Here is a 16,200-nt window from a genome sequence, read left to right on the forward strand (position 1 = left end):
GCGAGTCCAGTGTCTAACCACTGCGCCACCTCGCTCGGTGAGCCCTATGGGACTTAACATGTACCAAAACAAAGCCGGGGCAGGACCACTGGCTTGACCCGTAAGATGAGGGAAAAAATGGTTCAAATGGCTCTGAGCACTATAGGAATTAACATCTGAGGTCATCAGTCCCCTAGAACACAGAACTACTTAAACCTAACTAACCTAAGGACATCACACACATCCATGCCCGAGGCAGGTTTCGAACCTGCGACCGTAGCGGATGCGCGGTGCCAGATCGAAGCGCCTAGAACCGCTCGGCCACAGCGGCCGGCAATGCTTATCTTTCCTGTTTACAGATTCCCATCTCCTCTAATTTCTCAAACTTTAAAAAAAGAAAACTATACTGCCGCACACTCGAAGATCATAATCGTGTCTGTGGTGTGCGTACTGTAAGACCTTCGCTCACACACCATCAGATTATTTGACTGGTCGCTCTAGCGAAGTAGGCGAGTGTCAGCAATGTGTCTCGTGGTCTTATCGCGGCGTGTTTAACTTCTGCCGTTAGGTCAGACGATAGAAATGCCTCTTGCACGCTTAGAGTAGCAGATTGACGGTGACCTACTTTAAACAGAACTTGATTAATATTCACACACATTTATTAAAATAATAACAAGCATAAAAATAGCTTAACTTGGTTCTGGATGCTATTTAGGATTGACAAACTGAAGTTCCTTTGGTCTTGGTTCGTTAATCTTATTCTCACATATCTCTGATACTTGACAAAGTGTCTATACATTTCTCTTCATAGCTATGAACAGGAATATGATAATCTTATTAGGCGCAGACTGAAACTTGACTATAGTGCAGACAAATGCAGACTGACTAATTGGAGGTCTGTACACTCGTTATAATACCTCGCGCGTTCAGGTATCACTGCGCGAGTGTGATCCGCGAGGAGAAAAGGTTCTACGTTAGCAGCAATCTCATTGGCTGCGTTACATTTTAATACGCGGATCTGCGGAAGCAGAATTTGGTCCGTCTCTAAGACAGCGCCATCTCGTAGTGCGGAGACGGACGAGCGCTGCGCCTGCGCTGTTGTGCTTAGCGGGACGCGGTCTATTGGGAAAGTTGTGTACGCACTGACTACGCGGAACTATGTACACAACAGTCTCCATTCCTGAGAGGCTGACAAGCTAAGAAATGTGATCAAAAAGTAACGGGATTTCTTTTGTTTTTCTTAAAGAATCTGTGTTTACTCGCCTACGAGAACTTTGTCCCCTTCAAAATAACCCCCTTCAGATGCAACACAACTGTGCCAGAGATTTTTCCAATCTTCGAAGCACTTCTGGAACTCACTTTTCGTTATGTTATTTAGCTCCTTCGGTGATTCTGTTTTTAGCTCATCGATCGTGCAACAACGACGTCCTTTCATGTTACCCTTCAGCCTCCGAAAAAGAAGTCACAAGGGACCACGTTCGGCAAATACGGTGGCTGAGGCAACACAACGGTTTTGTTTCTACCCAAAAAAATCACGAAAATGCATAGAGGTGTGAGCCGGAGCAATACAGTGATGCAACTTTCGCGAGTAGTTTTGTCACAGTTCTGATCATTTCATTCTGACTGACTCACGCAACGGCTCATAACTTCCAGTTAGTATTCCTTATTGACCATACGAGCATAAGGCAGGAACTCATAATGCACTATCCCACTGTAATCAAAGAAAACACTCAGAACAACCTTCTTTTGTGATCGATGTCAAAATGGCTCTGAGCACTATGGTACTTAACTCAAATGGCTCTGAGCACAATGGGACTTAACATCTGTGGTCACCAGTCCCCTAGAACTTAGAACTACTTAAACCTAACTAACCTAAGGACATCACACACATCCATGCCCGAGGCAGGATTCGAAGCTGCGAACGTAGCGGTCGCGCGGTTCCACACTGTAGCGCCTAGAACCGCTCGGCCACTCCAGCCGGCTATGTGATCGATCTTTTAGAATTTTTTCCATCTTTTGTCTTCAGGCATGTTTCCATTGGGACGATTGGGTCTTGGTTTCGACGTCAAACCCATATACCCATGTTCCATCACCTGTTATAACCTTCATTAGAAGTTCTGAGTCTTTGTCGACTTCATTCGGCAATGCCTAAGCTATGTTTACGCGAAGTCGTGTTTGAGCGAAATTCAACATTCCGGAACAGACTTTCTGCTTCACGTTTCATGTGCAAAATATTCGAAAAAAATGATTCATAGAAACTGTAGACATTGTCATCATCAACCTCTCTGTTGGTAGTTGGGCGATTACCCAGAGTCATTCTCTTTACCTCTCCCACATTTTTGTCAATAATTGATGTACTAGGACCTCCAGGGTGATCATCGTCTTCAACATCCTCTCGACCCTCTTTGAAACGTTTATACCACACGTAAACTAGTGTCTTACTCGTAGTAGATTCCACAAAACCAACAGTCATCATTTTGAATGTGGAGCTGCACTTAATTCCATTTTGCAAGAAAAATTTGAGGCAAATTAATTGGTCCAGCTTCTTCAAAAATAAAAATTCGCCATGCACTCGAAAACAGGTAAAACGTTTCCGACTGTCAACTATATACTAGGGTAGTCCGTACAGCTTCAATGACCACTGTGTCCGGATAGGTCGGTGGTCAAAGCACATGCCTAGTAAGCAGGAGACACGGGTTCGAATCCCAGTCCAGCACAGCTTTTCAACTTTCCCCATTGATCTGTCAATGGTCGCTCGCAGCCAAGGTCTGTAATTCCTTTGTATCTTAACATTCTCAGTACTAAAAACAGCTGTAAATACAAACATACATCAGGAAGATGGGTACCAACAAAATAAAAACAATTTATATTAGATGTATAACGCCCCTAAAATAAAATAGTTCCCGTTACTTTTTAATCACACTCGTATATAAAAATTTCCTACCCACTCTCCATCCCCACATCCACACACTGTCCCAAAGGCAGCTTTAACAGGCTCCCTCTTCCTGACCCATACGTCCGTCACCTTACAGCTATAACGCTACTTCTCACGTCCTATAGTTGTACCAAACCTCCAAAATCTCTGCCACTTTCCTGACACAGGCTCGCTTCTTCCTGTTCCAGTCTCCACTTATATCTCGAGACTTGCCAACCCCACATCATCGTCCCACTCTCAGACACAGAGATCCACTTATCTTCATTGATCTATTGTCCCTTACCCATCTCTCCATCCTTCGCTCTTATCCACACAGCATCCACTAGCCGAAGGCGTTACATCATAGTCTTAGCACCAGTCACACCACTGCCACTGGTGTTTTGTAGAAAATCATGATAATGAATAATTATCTGCATTTTCTTGCTAAGTCACATTTATTTAGTTTATGTTTAACTTAATATTTTTCATCGCGTTTCATACCTGATTTACTAATCATCAGGCGTTTATGCTTAAAGACGTTACTTAAACATAAACTGTCTTAGTTTTTAAAAAAAACGAAGAATTGTCTTGTTCGCTATTCTGCTGCTGTAATTGCTATTAGGGTATTTGGTGGGAGGGGGCATGCAGTGGATGGCCAGAAATCAGTGCTGCCTTCTCCTGTGCCTCGTTGTTGTGATTGATACCTCATCCTGCGCAGGATGCAGATGATTTTGAATTAGTAATGGTATTTTATTCGTGTGATATACCAGCCAAGCTGTGAATTCCACACAGATGCGATTACTAAACTTAAACCAGCACGGCCACAACTGATTATGATAATGAATAGTTTTATTGGATTTCAGTCCTGTTGTGTTAATATTTTAACAGTATAAAAAAGTGTACGTATATTGTAACGCAATTTGGCTGAAGAGCAGCAACATGTTAAATACTGCCTCCCGCACCCTGCCGCCCCCCATACCTCCCGCCCAATCCTTATCATGTGGGAAGGAATGAAACGATAAATAGTAAAAAAAAAAAAAGAGATTTTTAGTTCTGTGTACGTGACACCCTATGCAGTCTGCAATACATTCCTGCACTAACAAATAGGCACACCAACTTGTAATGAATTAAATACACTGAAATTACATAATGCAGCCATACTGCCGCCATCAGTGAAGATGAAATAGCGTGAAATTATATCAAAGGGTACCAGACATGTTAAACCTACTACGTCATGAATATGTCGTGACAGTTGAAAATTTGTGCCAAACCGGGATTCGAACCCAGAAATTCCATTTTTTTTTCGTGAGAAATCGACGAGCTGGCCATGTGACCATGTCTCCAGCCTGGTTCAAGCTCTCACTGTCATGGAGGTTTACGTTCTACGATTTCCAAACACTATATCCAGAGGTTCCCCTACGGGATATGTACGAGCACCACGGGGGTAGGGAGTCGGTGGAAGACCGAGGTTTAATCTGTGACAAGGGAATTGTTTAAATTGAATTAAATGCACTCAATAAATCATTTCACACGGGTCCTACACTTCATTCTGCACAATTTTCCGGTTGTTTTAACATATTAGTTGTACTGAAGATTAAGTACGTCTGAATGGTTTGCACTGTTACCATTTCATGCCACTGCAAATTCAACCATTTTATCTATCCATTTTATCTATCCCTAGATAAGTATATTTCATTTCTGCCTTCATGGCAGGGGAAGCCAAGGTCCTCGTCCTTTCTTGGAGCAGACGGAAAATTCACAAAAATGTTTTCCAAGAGATGCAATAAATTGTAATCAACAGTGAGGCCCGCTTGATGACAAACGATTTGGCCTGTAGTACTGAATCGTGCTGCACACATACTGCTTTCTCTAACATCTCCAGTTCACCGACCACTGTAAAGTGGACACGCTACCTATGTACGAAAGAGTAAATTCATTTTTTGCTTCCCTTCGTATTCGATTTCAAAACTGCAGGGGGAGTGCCTGATATTCCTTGCACATGTTACACAGCGTTCGCCAGATACGTAAACAATATGACTCCATTAATTCTAAGAACTTGTGGATGCGTATAAATGTATTTATTTATTTAGAATATCTTACGTAACACAAGCGCCACTGATGTTCCAGAAATGAATTAAAATTTAAAATTGCAATGTCTACGAAGGTTCAAGTATTCGGCTTAAGATTACGGCTGAAATGCTAAAGCACTTCTTTTTCAGTGACACATGGAGCAGCTATCCAGGAATTAACTAGGAGTAAGAAAAACATATTTCATTCAATATTCATAATCATCGTAAGCATGGACTCGCTAACATGTAGTTTTCTTTGTCTTGCGCGGGAATCATTATCCTTTATGTTATCCTTTACGAGAACGCGTGTGTCTGAAGAAACAAAACCGGGAACCAAATTTAATACTGCAGCGAGGGCACGTTCTGTCCATGCTAACCACCGGTTGCTCTGAATAGTTTGTCATGAGATCTTCTTGCTCTTTCCTACGGTTCCGCTTGTGTGATCTTAGTCTACGGCATTGTTGTTGTATTGTGCACCGTCGTAAACAGTCTGAGGTCATGCTGGATGATCAGAGGCAGTAGCTTCCCATTGCGCCACAGTCTGGAGCGAAAGAGGAGATATGAGAAAGGATAAACACACTTTTCTACTTAGGATCACGTTCAGATTTCGTCGAATGGTTTTCAACGGTCCCTAATACACCAGAGCAAAAGCTGAAATACACTACACTCCAATGCGGAGAGGTCACGCTCAGTAGAGATGCAGCTCCGAGAAGTCTATAGAGAAGGGTTGAATCGTTCTGTGAGTGCCTGCAGTATCAGCGGTTATCTTGTAGCGTCGTCTTGTAGCACACTGCAGTGCAGATGGTCGTTTTCGACCACGAAATGTGTGAAAATGAACGACCTAATGGAAGGCGTGGTTCCATTCACTGACTTTATATCTGCTGCGGCTTTTTCGTGTCAATTCTGAGCAGCGGTGTGTCTGAATTTTTTTCCCCTGCGGATGCTAAGAAAACTTAGTAGTTTTAACGCTGAACGTCGCATTTCTCACTCCTGTCAGAAAGGCATCAAGAGAAGGGGTGTGACGCGTTCACAGTAGTATTGGCCACATTGTGGTACAGTCTGGTGTCAATGTGACATCATGAACACACCTTAAGCCTCACCTGAATGACTTTTTTTTTTTTTTTTTTTTTTTACACCTTGCTCTATGAAGCGTCGCTGAGCCCGAGGGTGACGTTGTAAGTGACCACAATTCTGCACCATTATAGAGTAAGGTTGTAGGCACGTCGAATGAAATTTCTACTTTTGTGTTGAAGTGTGAGAAAATCACAGGGTTTCAAAAAAGTGGTCCTTCAATTCCTGTGAACCCAAAGCTTGTTGCTAGACACACGCTTTCACACCACCCTGCAGAACCAGATTGCTGTGAATGTGCCGCCTGCGTGACGAACTGATGCAACGTGACGTTTCCCCGCTGCAGCATAGTTACCAACACTACGGGCATCAAGACCGTGCTGTGAAGCCGGTGAATTCCGATACTTTGATGCAGTAATGACATTCGTAGCATCGTGCTTTACGTTCACGATAAAATGCATGATAGAATGTAGTTTGCCAGAGATAGAGATGTTGCAAGGTATGTGCTAAGGTCTGATCAGGGTAGCTCCAGAAAACAGTCTCTAGTTGCCAACTGCAAGGTTGAACGAGTATAATATCTTCGAGTAGGAGGTTCTTTAATGGTTTAGAGAGCCAGGCACGCGCAGTAAAAAAACTGAGGAGTCGCAGCTAGGTGCCCGGAGGAATCAGACGTGTGGTGACAGCTGTAAGGTAGGTCACGCTCGGTGCCCCAGACCAAACCCTAGCACGTAAGTGAGAGAAGATATATAATGATTTCAAATTGGTTTTGTTAGATAATATTTAGAGTTAGGATTTGTATGCCCAAGGTTTGACACAGTAAGCGTTTGGTAAAATTTTTGTATGAATGTTTCGTGCTACGGTATGTTTTGTGTATGACTTAAAATTTTAACAATATATATTTTGAGATCAACATTGTGTTTCTAACAGCCTGAATCATAATCCAAATCCTTTGCTGAAATTGAATATGAAAATGAGTAGTAGAGTAAAGTTACCCACCAATGAAAGAACCAAGTAAACATCAGGGTCAAAAGTCAATTTTCCAGTACCATCTTAATGCCATTGCACAAACGGCATTATTCTCTTAAATTTATTGCTGAGTCAAATACATGTTGCATTTCTGGCAAAACGGAGGAGTGCAAGAAACAAGTTCACAGACGCAATGCAGGTTTGCTGAATAATTAATTTAGAACACTCTTATCACTGACACTTTCACAGAATAAAAGGATACAATTCTGGTTAGATACTTTCAATGTAATGTAAGAGTTTTGCAATTACAAATTAGAAAGAGAAGCTCACGTAGTGAACAACCCATTCAGTAGATGCTGTGACATCGACATCAGCGCTGCTTACATATTTCAAGCTATTTTTATGCGAGACTGTATTTATGGTGTTCCCGTTTCAGCAAGGTTAATTTCTAAAAATGTCTCCAGTTTTCACGCCACATCCACTAAAGTTTACATAAACTAACCAAAGAAAACCATTAATTGAAAGTATCTCTTTTCCGTTTCGTCAGCGGACTAGATCTTGCACCTACTAGATGGTGTAATAATCCATTATTACAACGTTGTGGTTAGGCGAAATTATTGAAAAATATCGCAAGATCTGAATGAGAGTGGCCGATTAGATTAGAAATACGGCTCTCCCAAGTACAAATATTGTATCGCTAATTAAATTTCCTTGTATGATAGCCTGCAGTGAACCTATGCCAGGTTCAGTATTTCCTAGGAGCTTGCATCTGTGATTGTAAGAAATTTGGGAGAGAAACCCTGTATCTAAAAAACAACACAGCTCCTTTTCACTAATTGTTTTCATTCTTATTTAGTTCATAGTTTCGTAGTGATGCCTAGGCCCGCCTGCAGCCCCACACCCTTTTAGTTTTGAATATAATGGGTAATGTTTTCCACCGTGTACAATCTTTTGGGAATGATCGATGAGATGATACGGAACAAAAAAGGTCTAATGAACTTATGTCCGGAAATTCATGGTTTACAAGCTAGAGACCATTTATTCAATCATACACTGTTACAAAGACTGCCGTCTAATAAGTGCTGTACCATGCAGTCACATTCTATGTTGATAATAGTTTTCATGTGCCTCAACGCTTGCATAAACGCACCTTAGCATGTTCTGTCCGACACGTTCACAGCGGCCAGGCTGCATCCGAACAGTGTCAAAGGCTGCTTTAATACGCTGCTCCGGTGTCTCCACATCCGGAATGGGCTCTGCATGTTTTTGAGATGGCCCCACAACTAGAAATCGCAAGAGGTTGAGAGCCGGTGAAAGAGCAGGCCATGCAACTGGACTCCCTGGCCCGATCCATCGACCACGGAAAAAAAAGTTTAAATGTGCGTGAAATCTTATGGGACTTGACTGCTAACGTTATCAGTCCCTAAGCTTGCACACTACTTTACCTAAATTATCCTAAGGACAAACACACACACCCATGCCCGAGGGAGGACTTGAACCTCCGCCGGGACCAGCCGCTGAGTCAATGACTGCAGCGTCCAAGACCGCTCGGCTAATCCCGCGCGGTTCAACCACGGAAGGCACGATTGAGATGCGTCCGGACGTTAACGGTGAAGCGCACTGGAACACCATCATGTAGCAGCCACATAGCTCTTCGAATCATCAATAGCACTCCTTCCAGAAGGGGAGGCAAAGCCATCCGCAAGGAAGTCCAATAGTTCGGGCCTGTTGGGCGACGTGGAAAGAAGACTGGCCCCAAAACACGGTCGCCAATTATTCTGGACCACACATTCCGGCAGCACCGATGCTGACGATTCGCTGTCACCATACCATGGGGGTTCTGCACACTACCCCAGAGATGATTGTTGTGAAAGTCGAAGATACCACTACGCGTAAAGATGGCTTCATCTGTGAATAGGATAGGTGACACAAATCCCGGAATCGTGGTTGCCTGGTGAAGAAACCAGAGACAAAACTGCTGCCGATGTCGAAAGTCTGTAGCTAGTAAGCCCTGCACACGCTGTAATCGAGAATGTTCCACACGGTCGTCTGGCTTACTCTGTACTGACGGACCAACTTCCTGGTGCTGACACAGCGGTCGCCTTGCATAGTGTTAATCACATTTTCCTCCTTGTCTGGTGTCCGAACATTTCAGAAATGTCCTTCGCGATTTCCTCCTACCTGAAACGACCCTGTCTCAAACGGCGGAACACTGTTGAAAACACTGAATGCTGTGGTTGTTTTTACGGGGATAGGTCTCCTGATACGACCTTGGTGCCCACCGACTGTTGCCATTCGCCTTTCAGTAAGAGAACGCCATATAGGCAAGCTCTCGATTCGAATACGGAATCACTGCGTACAACGCTGTATCACATTTACTATAATGTGAGTCAGCAAGACAAGTGAGTCGGACACAACACTACTTACTACTATGGCAGGAGAGAGCGCTAGAGCATGACGTACGAGGAACAGTACCGCTCTCCGGGAGGAAATCATGCTTACTGTAACTGCTACGGCATGATACAGCGCGTATTAGACCGCACTCTCTGTAACAAAGTGTGACTGAATAAATGCATTTCCGGACAGAAATTCCGTATCCTCTCGTCGATCAACCCCTAGAATTTGTACACGGTGGAAAAAAATGGTTCAAATGGCTCTGAGCACTATGGGACTTAACATCTGTGGTCATCAGTCCCCTAGAACTTAGAACTACTTAAACCTAACTAACCTAAGGACATCACACACATCCATGCCCGAGGCAGGATTCGAACCTGAGACCGTAGCGGTCTCGCGGTTCCAGGCTGAAGCACCTAGAACCGCACGGCCACACCGGCCGGCTGGTGGAAAAAAAAACACACTGTAGAGTATAGTAACGTAACCGGCTGTACTTGCATTTCCTTGTCCACCAGTGTGCATGGATTACTGTCTGTCACAGTCTCATGATGTGACCTTAAGAAGTTTACTAATGACAATTCGTGTCTGAAAGGCAACATGGCTTGTCTGTATTGAATATTCTCTTTAGAATTTTAGTATTACGATGGATCAGGAGTCTTCCTTTTGAGTGCAGATGCAGGAGAGGCTGGCCACAGTTTGCAAACGGTAGAAGATGCCATGCCATTCCCCGCCTTCTGCAGGCTGCTGTCTCTTGGTGTAGCGGTGGCAGAGGAAATGGAGTGTCACATGGAGCAATCTGACATGTTTGTGTTGCTCACTGGCAGTGCTTCCGGAACACGTCGAAGTATTTTCGACAAAGGGGAACTGCGATCACCTCAGTGTGAGTTGCGGACTGCATCACGTTCAAGTCGTTCGAGGTGAAGGGTGAAAGCGGAGGCTGGCCGTCTGTACCATCCCACTCGTCCTATGAGTGGACAGGTGGACACTCCTTCAGCGGGGTCCGAATAGCCACACGGGGATTGGCTTTGTTAGTTATCGAAAGCTCCAGTGTTAAACACGTTATGCAACTCTTTAGGGAAATAGCGTCCAGCGTGAGGAGGAAGTCCAACTTGCGCATCGAAGGTGTAGGATGCAGTTATAAGATTAAGGGGACACGCCCCTGAATGAGCTGCTTTTTTAGCATTATATTCAACCTCATAGTGCAAATGATATATAAATGATAGATAGCTCAAAATTCTCACACACAATTAGGGTCATTAGTCAAAGCATTTCCCCAAAAAAAATCATTGAGATATTTATTATATTTTGCTGCTGACAACGATATTTATAATAGTATAAAAAACGGAACACTATGTCACTGCGGCACCATTTTCTTTGGAACCACTGGCTGCACAGCTTGAAAAATGATCCAGAGTGCAGGTAACATTCACGTTAGTGTTTTATGCCTCTAGTTTCCTTTCCTGATGCTGACCTGTGAGAAAGACAATTAATTTATTTTACTACAACAAAAATATTCAGAAATGTAGCCCAAATATCAAAGACATCGTTATCATGTTATAATTTTTTTAGGAATTAGTAGGCAAGGAAGGTAGAGGATGTCGTTCTAAGTATCTGTACCAATTTTTACTAGTTTCACTTCAGTTATTTAGGAGAAAAGTGTACCTGAATGATGAAAATTCAAATTTTCAGTAAATCGCAAAAGAAGATTTACAGATTTATTAACGTATCACTATGCTCGCTTAGAACATTCCAGCTGTATACACCAGTTGTCCTCCTGTTTCCTTATCATCCATACTCTTTCTCTTCATTCTTTTCTTTATCATTTCCGCCTTGGTAGCAGCTTCTGCAGCTGTCTCTGCTTTGGTCGGAGCTGAAACCATATTCCTTCCCGTCTAGATGTTCAATTTCTTCAAAACATTGATCCTTGATATTGCACCATCACCGAATGTTATTATTGCATCCATTACACCAATCTTCAGCACTGTCAACCCAAAAAACACAGTTTTGGATATTCTCTCCCATATACAGCTGTTGAAGCTTTCATTTGCATCTTAGAAAGACCATGCGTACATTTCGTAAGTAGATTTTTATTTCCAAGATCATTATATATAAGCCTAATTGCCTCCATTACAGCAAGTGGTAAGGAATGTTTGTGTGTATATTGTACGCCTGTAGCATTGCTCAACCAGTACTTGCACCACGAATCTTCCCCTTCTGGGCACAAACCATGCTGTGGGGTTTCACCTGTTGACACTCTGTGAAACCATATTGGCCAAACAGCTCGTCCTATGTTCTTCAAATCTCCTTCATTTCTCCATATTGCTAGTCCATAATATTGAGTCAAAGAATCAATTTCACTTTATGTTCAAAATGGTTCCAATGGGTCTGAGCACTATGGGACTTAACTTCTGAGGTCATCAGTCCCCTAGAACTTAGAACTACTTAAACCTAACTAACCTAAGGACAGCACACACATCCATGCCCGAGGCAGGATTCGAACCAGCGACCGTAGCGGTCGCGCTGCTCCAGACTGCAGCGCATAGAACCGCTCTGCCACTCCGGCCGGCTCACTTTTTGTAAGACGACCTGAATCACCTACGTGTTTTCCGTCTGACAGTTTTTTTCCACTTAAGTTTTTACGTAATTTTATCTGCCGAGCTCCCATTCTTTTTTCTACATGCCCAATGCATTCAAGTTTTTCTATCAGAGTCTCCCCATGTGGTCGGTCAGTCATTAACGACAGTAGTGTGTCCTTTACAGTCTCCATCCCCAAGGTAACCTACATACCTCACACCACGACTGACCTCTGATCTTCTAAAAATGTTTAGAACTCCTTTCGTTTCCATGTTTCCACTTAAGCCATCCAAGTTCTTCACACAAACATGGGTGCCAATAAATTTACTTGAACAACCCTGGCATTAGTATCTTACCAGCTTCAATAAATAGGGCAGTTACAACCACATTCAGAGAAGTATGACCTCTCTTCTGCCACGATCCATCAAAACCTGCTACAGTGTCTGTATTCTCAGACAAGGCTACTGCTTTTTCTGCTGCTCTGTTCATTGAATGTTCACTTACACCACATAAATCATAATGTATTAATGTATTGTATCTTTCAAACCTCAGTGGTGGTGGAGGCTAATCCATGACTGCAGAAAAAGTCTGGGAAGCTCTCTTTCCCCTTCCAGTACATCACATTGCATAAGCAAGCTGTATATTTACACTGTGATGTCGACTGTAAGTTACTGGCGATGTCATAGTATCACTGTGCATCTTACACGAGTTACAGGCAATCACTAACCGACCTGAAAGACCTTTCCTTGCTGAAATGTCCTCAGAGACGTCAGTACTATATTCACAACTGCAGTATTTACAATTCACAGCACTCTTCAAAAGTCTTGACATCGTATTTAGGTTCACAATAACATTTCCGTCTTTAGTGCTGCTCACAATACTGCTAGGCTTGTTCGAGTTGTGTTTGGAACTGGTTACCGCAATACTTTCATTTGGGGCTAAATTTCTTTACTCTCGGACTTGGTAGCACAGAAAACACAGACACATAAACAAAGCAACAAACAATAAGTACAAAACCACATTTGTGTAAAATTCCGAAATCATAAATTCTCATATCCTTCTTTACATTCGAACTATAAACTTCTAGACATGTCTGTACGTTGGTTCCGGGAGTCAGTGCCTTCTAGAATACACCTGTGTTGAGGATCCGTAACTAACGATTGAAAAAACGGAAGAACAAAATAATGCATCACGTATTCTGACGCATTTCAAACTGGCAGATGGGTGTGGCCCCTGTGCAACATTACATTCAGTCTCTATTTTAGAACGAACAGAAAATGATAATGGCCGTAAACTATAGATTTTTGAAATCAGCATGAAATGCTCTTTAGCCGGCCGCGGAGGTCCAGCGGTTCAGGCGCTCAGTCCGGAACCGCGCGACTGCTACGGTCGCAGGTTCGAATCCTGGCTCGGGCATGGATGTGTGTGATGTCCGTAGGTTAGTTAAATTTAATTAGTTCTAAGTTCTAGGGGACTGATGACCACAGATGTTAAGTCCCATAGTGCTCAGAGCCAAATGCTCTTTTCTATAGACCAAGAAAATGTTTTTCAAATTTTTGGTTATAGACGAATGTTTTTAATGTCAATACAATCAATATCTTTGAGAAAAACATACTGTTATCAAAAAATCAACAAGGATTTAGAAAGCACCACCCTGTGAAACTCAGCTTTCCGTCTTCCCGCACGACATCCTGCAAACCGCGGATGAAGGGCAACAGGTAGATTTCATATTCCTAGATTTCCGCAAAAGATTCGACATAGTGCCACACTGCAGACTGTGGAAGAACTGGTTCTTAGAGAATTGGTTCCTACAGAAGTAATACAACCTAGTAAGTTGTACTAGATGGCGAGTGTTCATCGACAACTAAGTTATCGACAGGACTGCCGCCTGAAAGTGTCCTCTATATACGTCAACAAGCTGACAAACCGGGTGAGAACCACTGTGGGACTGTTTGCTGTTGACGCTGCAGTGTATGGGAAGTATCGTCGCTGAGTAACTTTACGAGGATGCGGTATTATTTCGACTGAATTTCTGATTTGTGTCATGATTGACAGCATACTTTTAATGCATAAAAATATAAGCCAATAAGCAGAAATAATCCTGGAATGTTCGAATAAAGTGTTGGTGGTGTGCTGCTTCAGACAAACGCGATGATTAACTATTTAGACGTAAGTAAATGTAACGAACATGTAAAGTCTACATACGGAAGGCGGATGTTCGACTCGAGGTTATTGGGAGCCTTTTTGGAAAGCGTAGCTGATCTATAAAGGAGTCAGTGCATAGAACACTTGTGCGAACCTTTCTTGAGTTAAAGAAAGGCTTCGAAGCAGTTCAGAGGAGTGCAGCTAGATGTGTCACGGGTATGTTCGACCAGTACTGGCAGAAGTAAAGCTGTGAGGAGGGAGCGTGAGTTGTGCTTGGATAGCTCAATCGGTAGAGCGCTTGCCCGCGAATGGCAAAGGTTCCGAGTTCGAGTCTTGGTCCGGCATACAGTTTTTAATCTGCCAGGAAGTTTCATATCAGCGCACACTCCGCTGCAGAGTGAAAATTTCGTTCTAGCACTAAAGTATTTCGGAAATGTTCCGTGTACACAAATGGTAATATCTGGAGGGAAGACGGTCCTTTTTCTCCTGTAGCAGTATTGAGGATGTTTAGAGAATCGGCCTTTGCAGCAGACTGCAGAACGATTCTATTGCCACCAACACACATGCTGCATAATAGTAGCGGTGACAAAGTAAGAGAAATCAGAGCACAAATTTAAACATGGCTGACAGCAACAGCCGTAAATAAACTTTCAGTAAATGACGTATACAGCCAATTGGTGGTATAAAGTTTTTTATAATAAGCCTTGGCCAGGTTTCAATACCAGTAAGGGTATCTTCTTCATAAGGTGTAAAGTCATGTACCCTATATTACCTTAAAATTATAAGCATACAACATGGGCTAAAACGTTCAACTCAGACATCAGAAATCATGGATAAAGTCCTCTATGGAAAACAGCTCACGGATGTACCTGAGTAATATTTTTTCCCCAAAGGTCTTCATCCATAGTTTCGTCTGTTTGACTTGAGCGTTTTAGTTCATAATGTTTGCTTATAATTTTAACTCACTGTAAGATGAATGGCTTTAATTCCTCTGAAGAAGATATCCTTATTGGTGCTGAAACCTGGTAAAGTGTTATTACAATAAACTTTATGCAACCGCTTGGAGATATACATCCTTTACTGAAATAAATCAGGGTTTTTACGGAAGCATGCAGACATTCGCTTGTTGCATTTCCAAGTGGAATAGGAAGGTGAACGACTAGCGGTGATACAAGGGACTCTGTGAAATGCAAATTATGTTGGCACCGAACTAGTGACGTTGTGGTTAGCACACTGGACTCGCATTCGAGGGAAAGGGGTTCAAATCCGAGTGCGACCACCCAGATCCAGGTTTTCCGCGATTTCCCTAAATCGCTTCAGGTAAAGGCAGGGATGGTTCCTTTGAAAGGGCATAGCCGACTTTCTTCCCCATCTTCCCTAATCCGATGGGACAGATGACCTCTTTGTTTGGTACCTCACCTAATCAACCAACAAGCAACAACGTTCTTTTTATTTCCTCCACTCGGGTGTCTGTGCTACAGTTAAACGATGATATGTCTGTACGATATTCTTAAGAGAATGATATTTTACACAAGAAATCTATGTCGTCAGTTTCCTTTTGCTGTCATTCCTCAGGACTTTAGGTCTTTAGAAATAGCACCAACATCCTCCATGGAAATTAAGGGAATTATAAATATACTGAAAAACAAGAGCTCATGTGGTGTTGATGGAGTCTGCAACAGAATTTTAAGTGTTGTTCTAATTTAATAAGTGGAGTCCATTACGATATGTGTAATGCTTTGCTAGCACAGGGAAATTTTCCAGACAGATTGAAATACGCAATTGTCAAACGTCTCCACAAGAAAGGTGACAAGAGTGCCTTAAATAATTATAGACCAATCTCATTGCTGACTTCATTTTCCAAAATATTCAAAAAATTTATGTATTCAAGAGTAGTCTCACATTTAAGTGAAAATAATTTACTCAGCATGTCACAGCTCGGATTCTGGAAGGGTTACTCGAATGAGAATGCTATCTACACATTTACCCATCAAATAGTAAAAGCCGTAAATAACAAATTATCGCCAGTTGGTATTTTTTGTGATCTCTCCAAGGCATTTTACTGTGTGGATCATGTCAGGTTTTATAGAA

At 42.6% G+C, this 16,200-nt stretch overlaps 1 protein-coding gene across 1 annotated transcript in view; it reads right to left on the reverse strand.

Annotated features, from left to right (window-relative positions):
* Positions 1-16,200, reverse strand: part of LOC126335355 (sialin-like) — a 429,162-nt gene that overhangs the window by 110,413 nt on the left and 302,549 nt on the right. The gene's annotated exons all lie outside the window — the stretch shown is intronic.

This window comes from Schistocerca gregaria, chromosome 2 (genome assembly GCF_023897955.1).
Source record: "Schistocerca gregaria isolate iqSchGreg1 chromosome 2, iqSchGreg1.2, whole genome shotgun sequence".
Classification (NCBI taxonomy): Eukaryota; Metazoa; Arthropoda; class Insecta; order Orthoptera; family Acrididae; genus Schistocerca; species Schistocerca gregaria.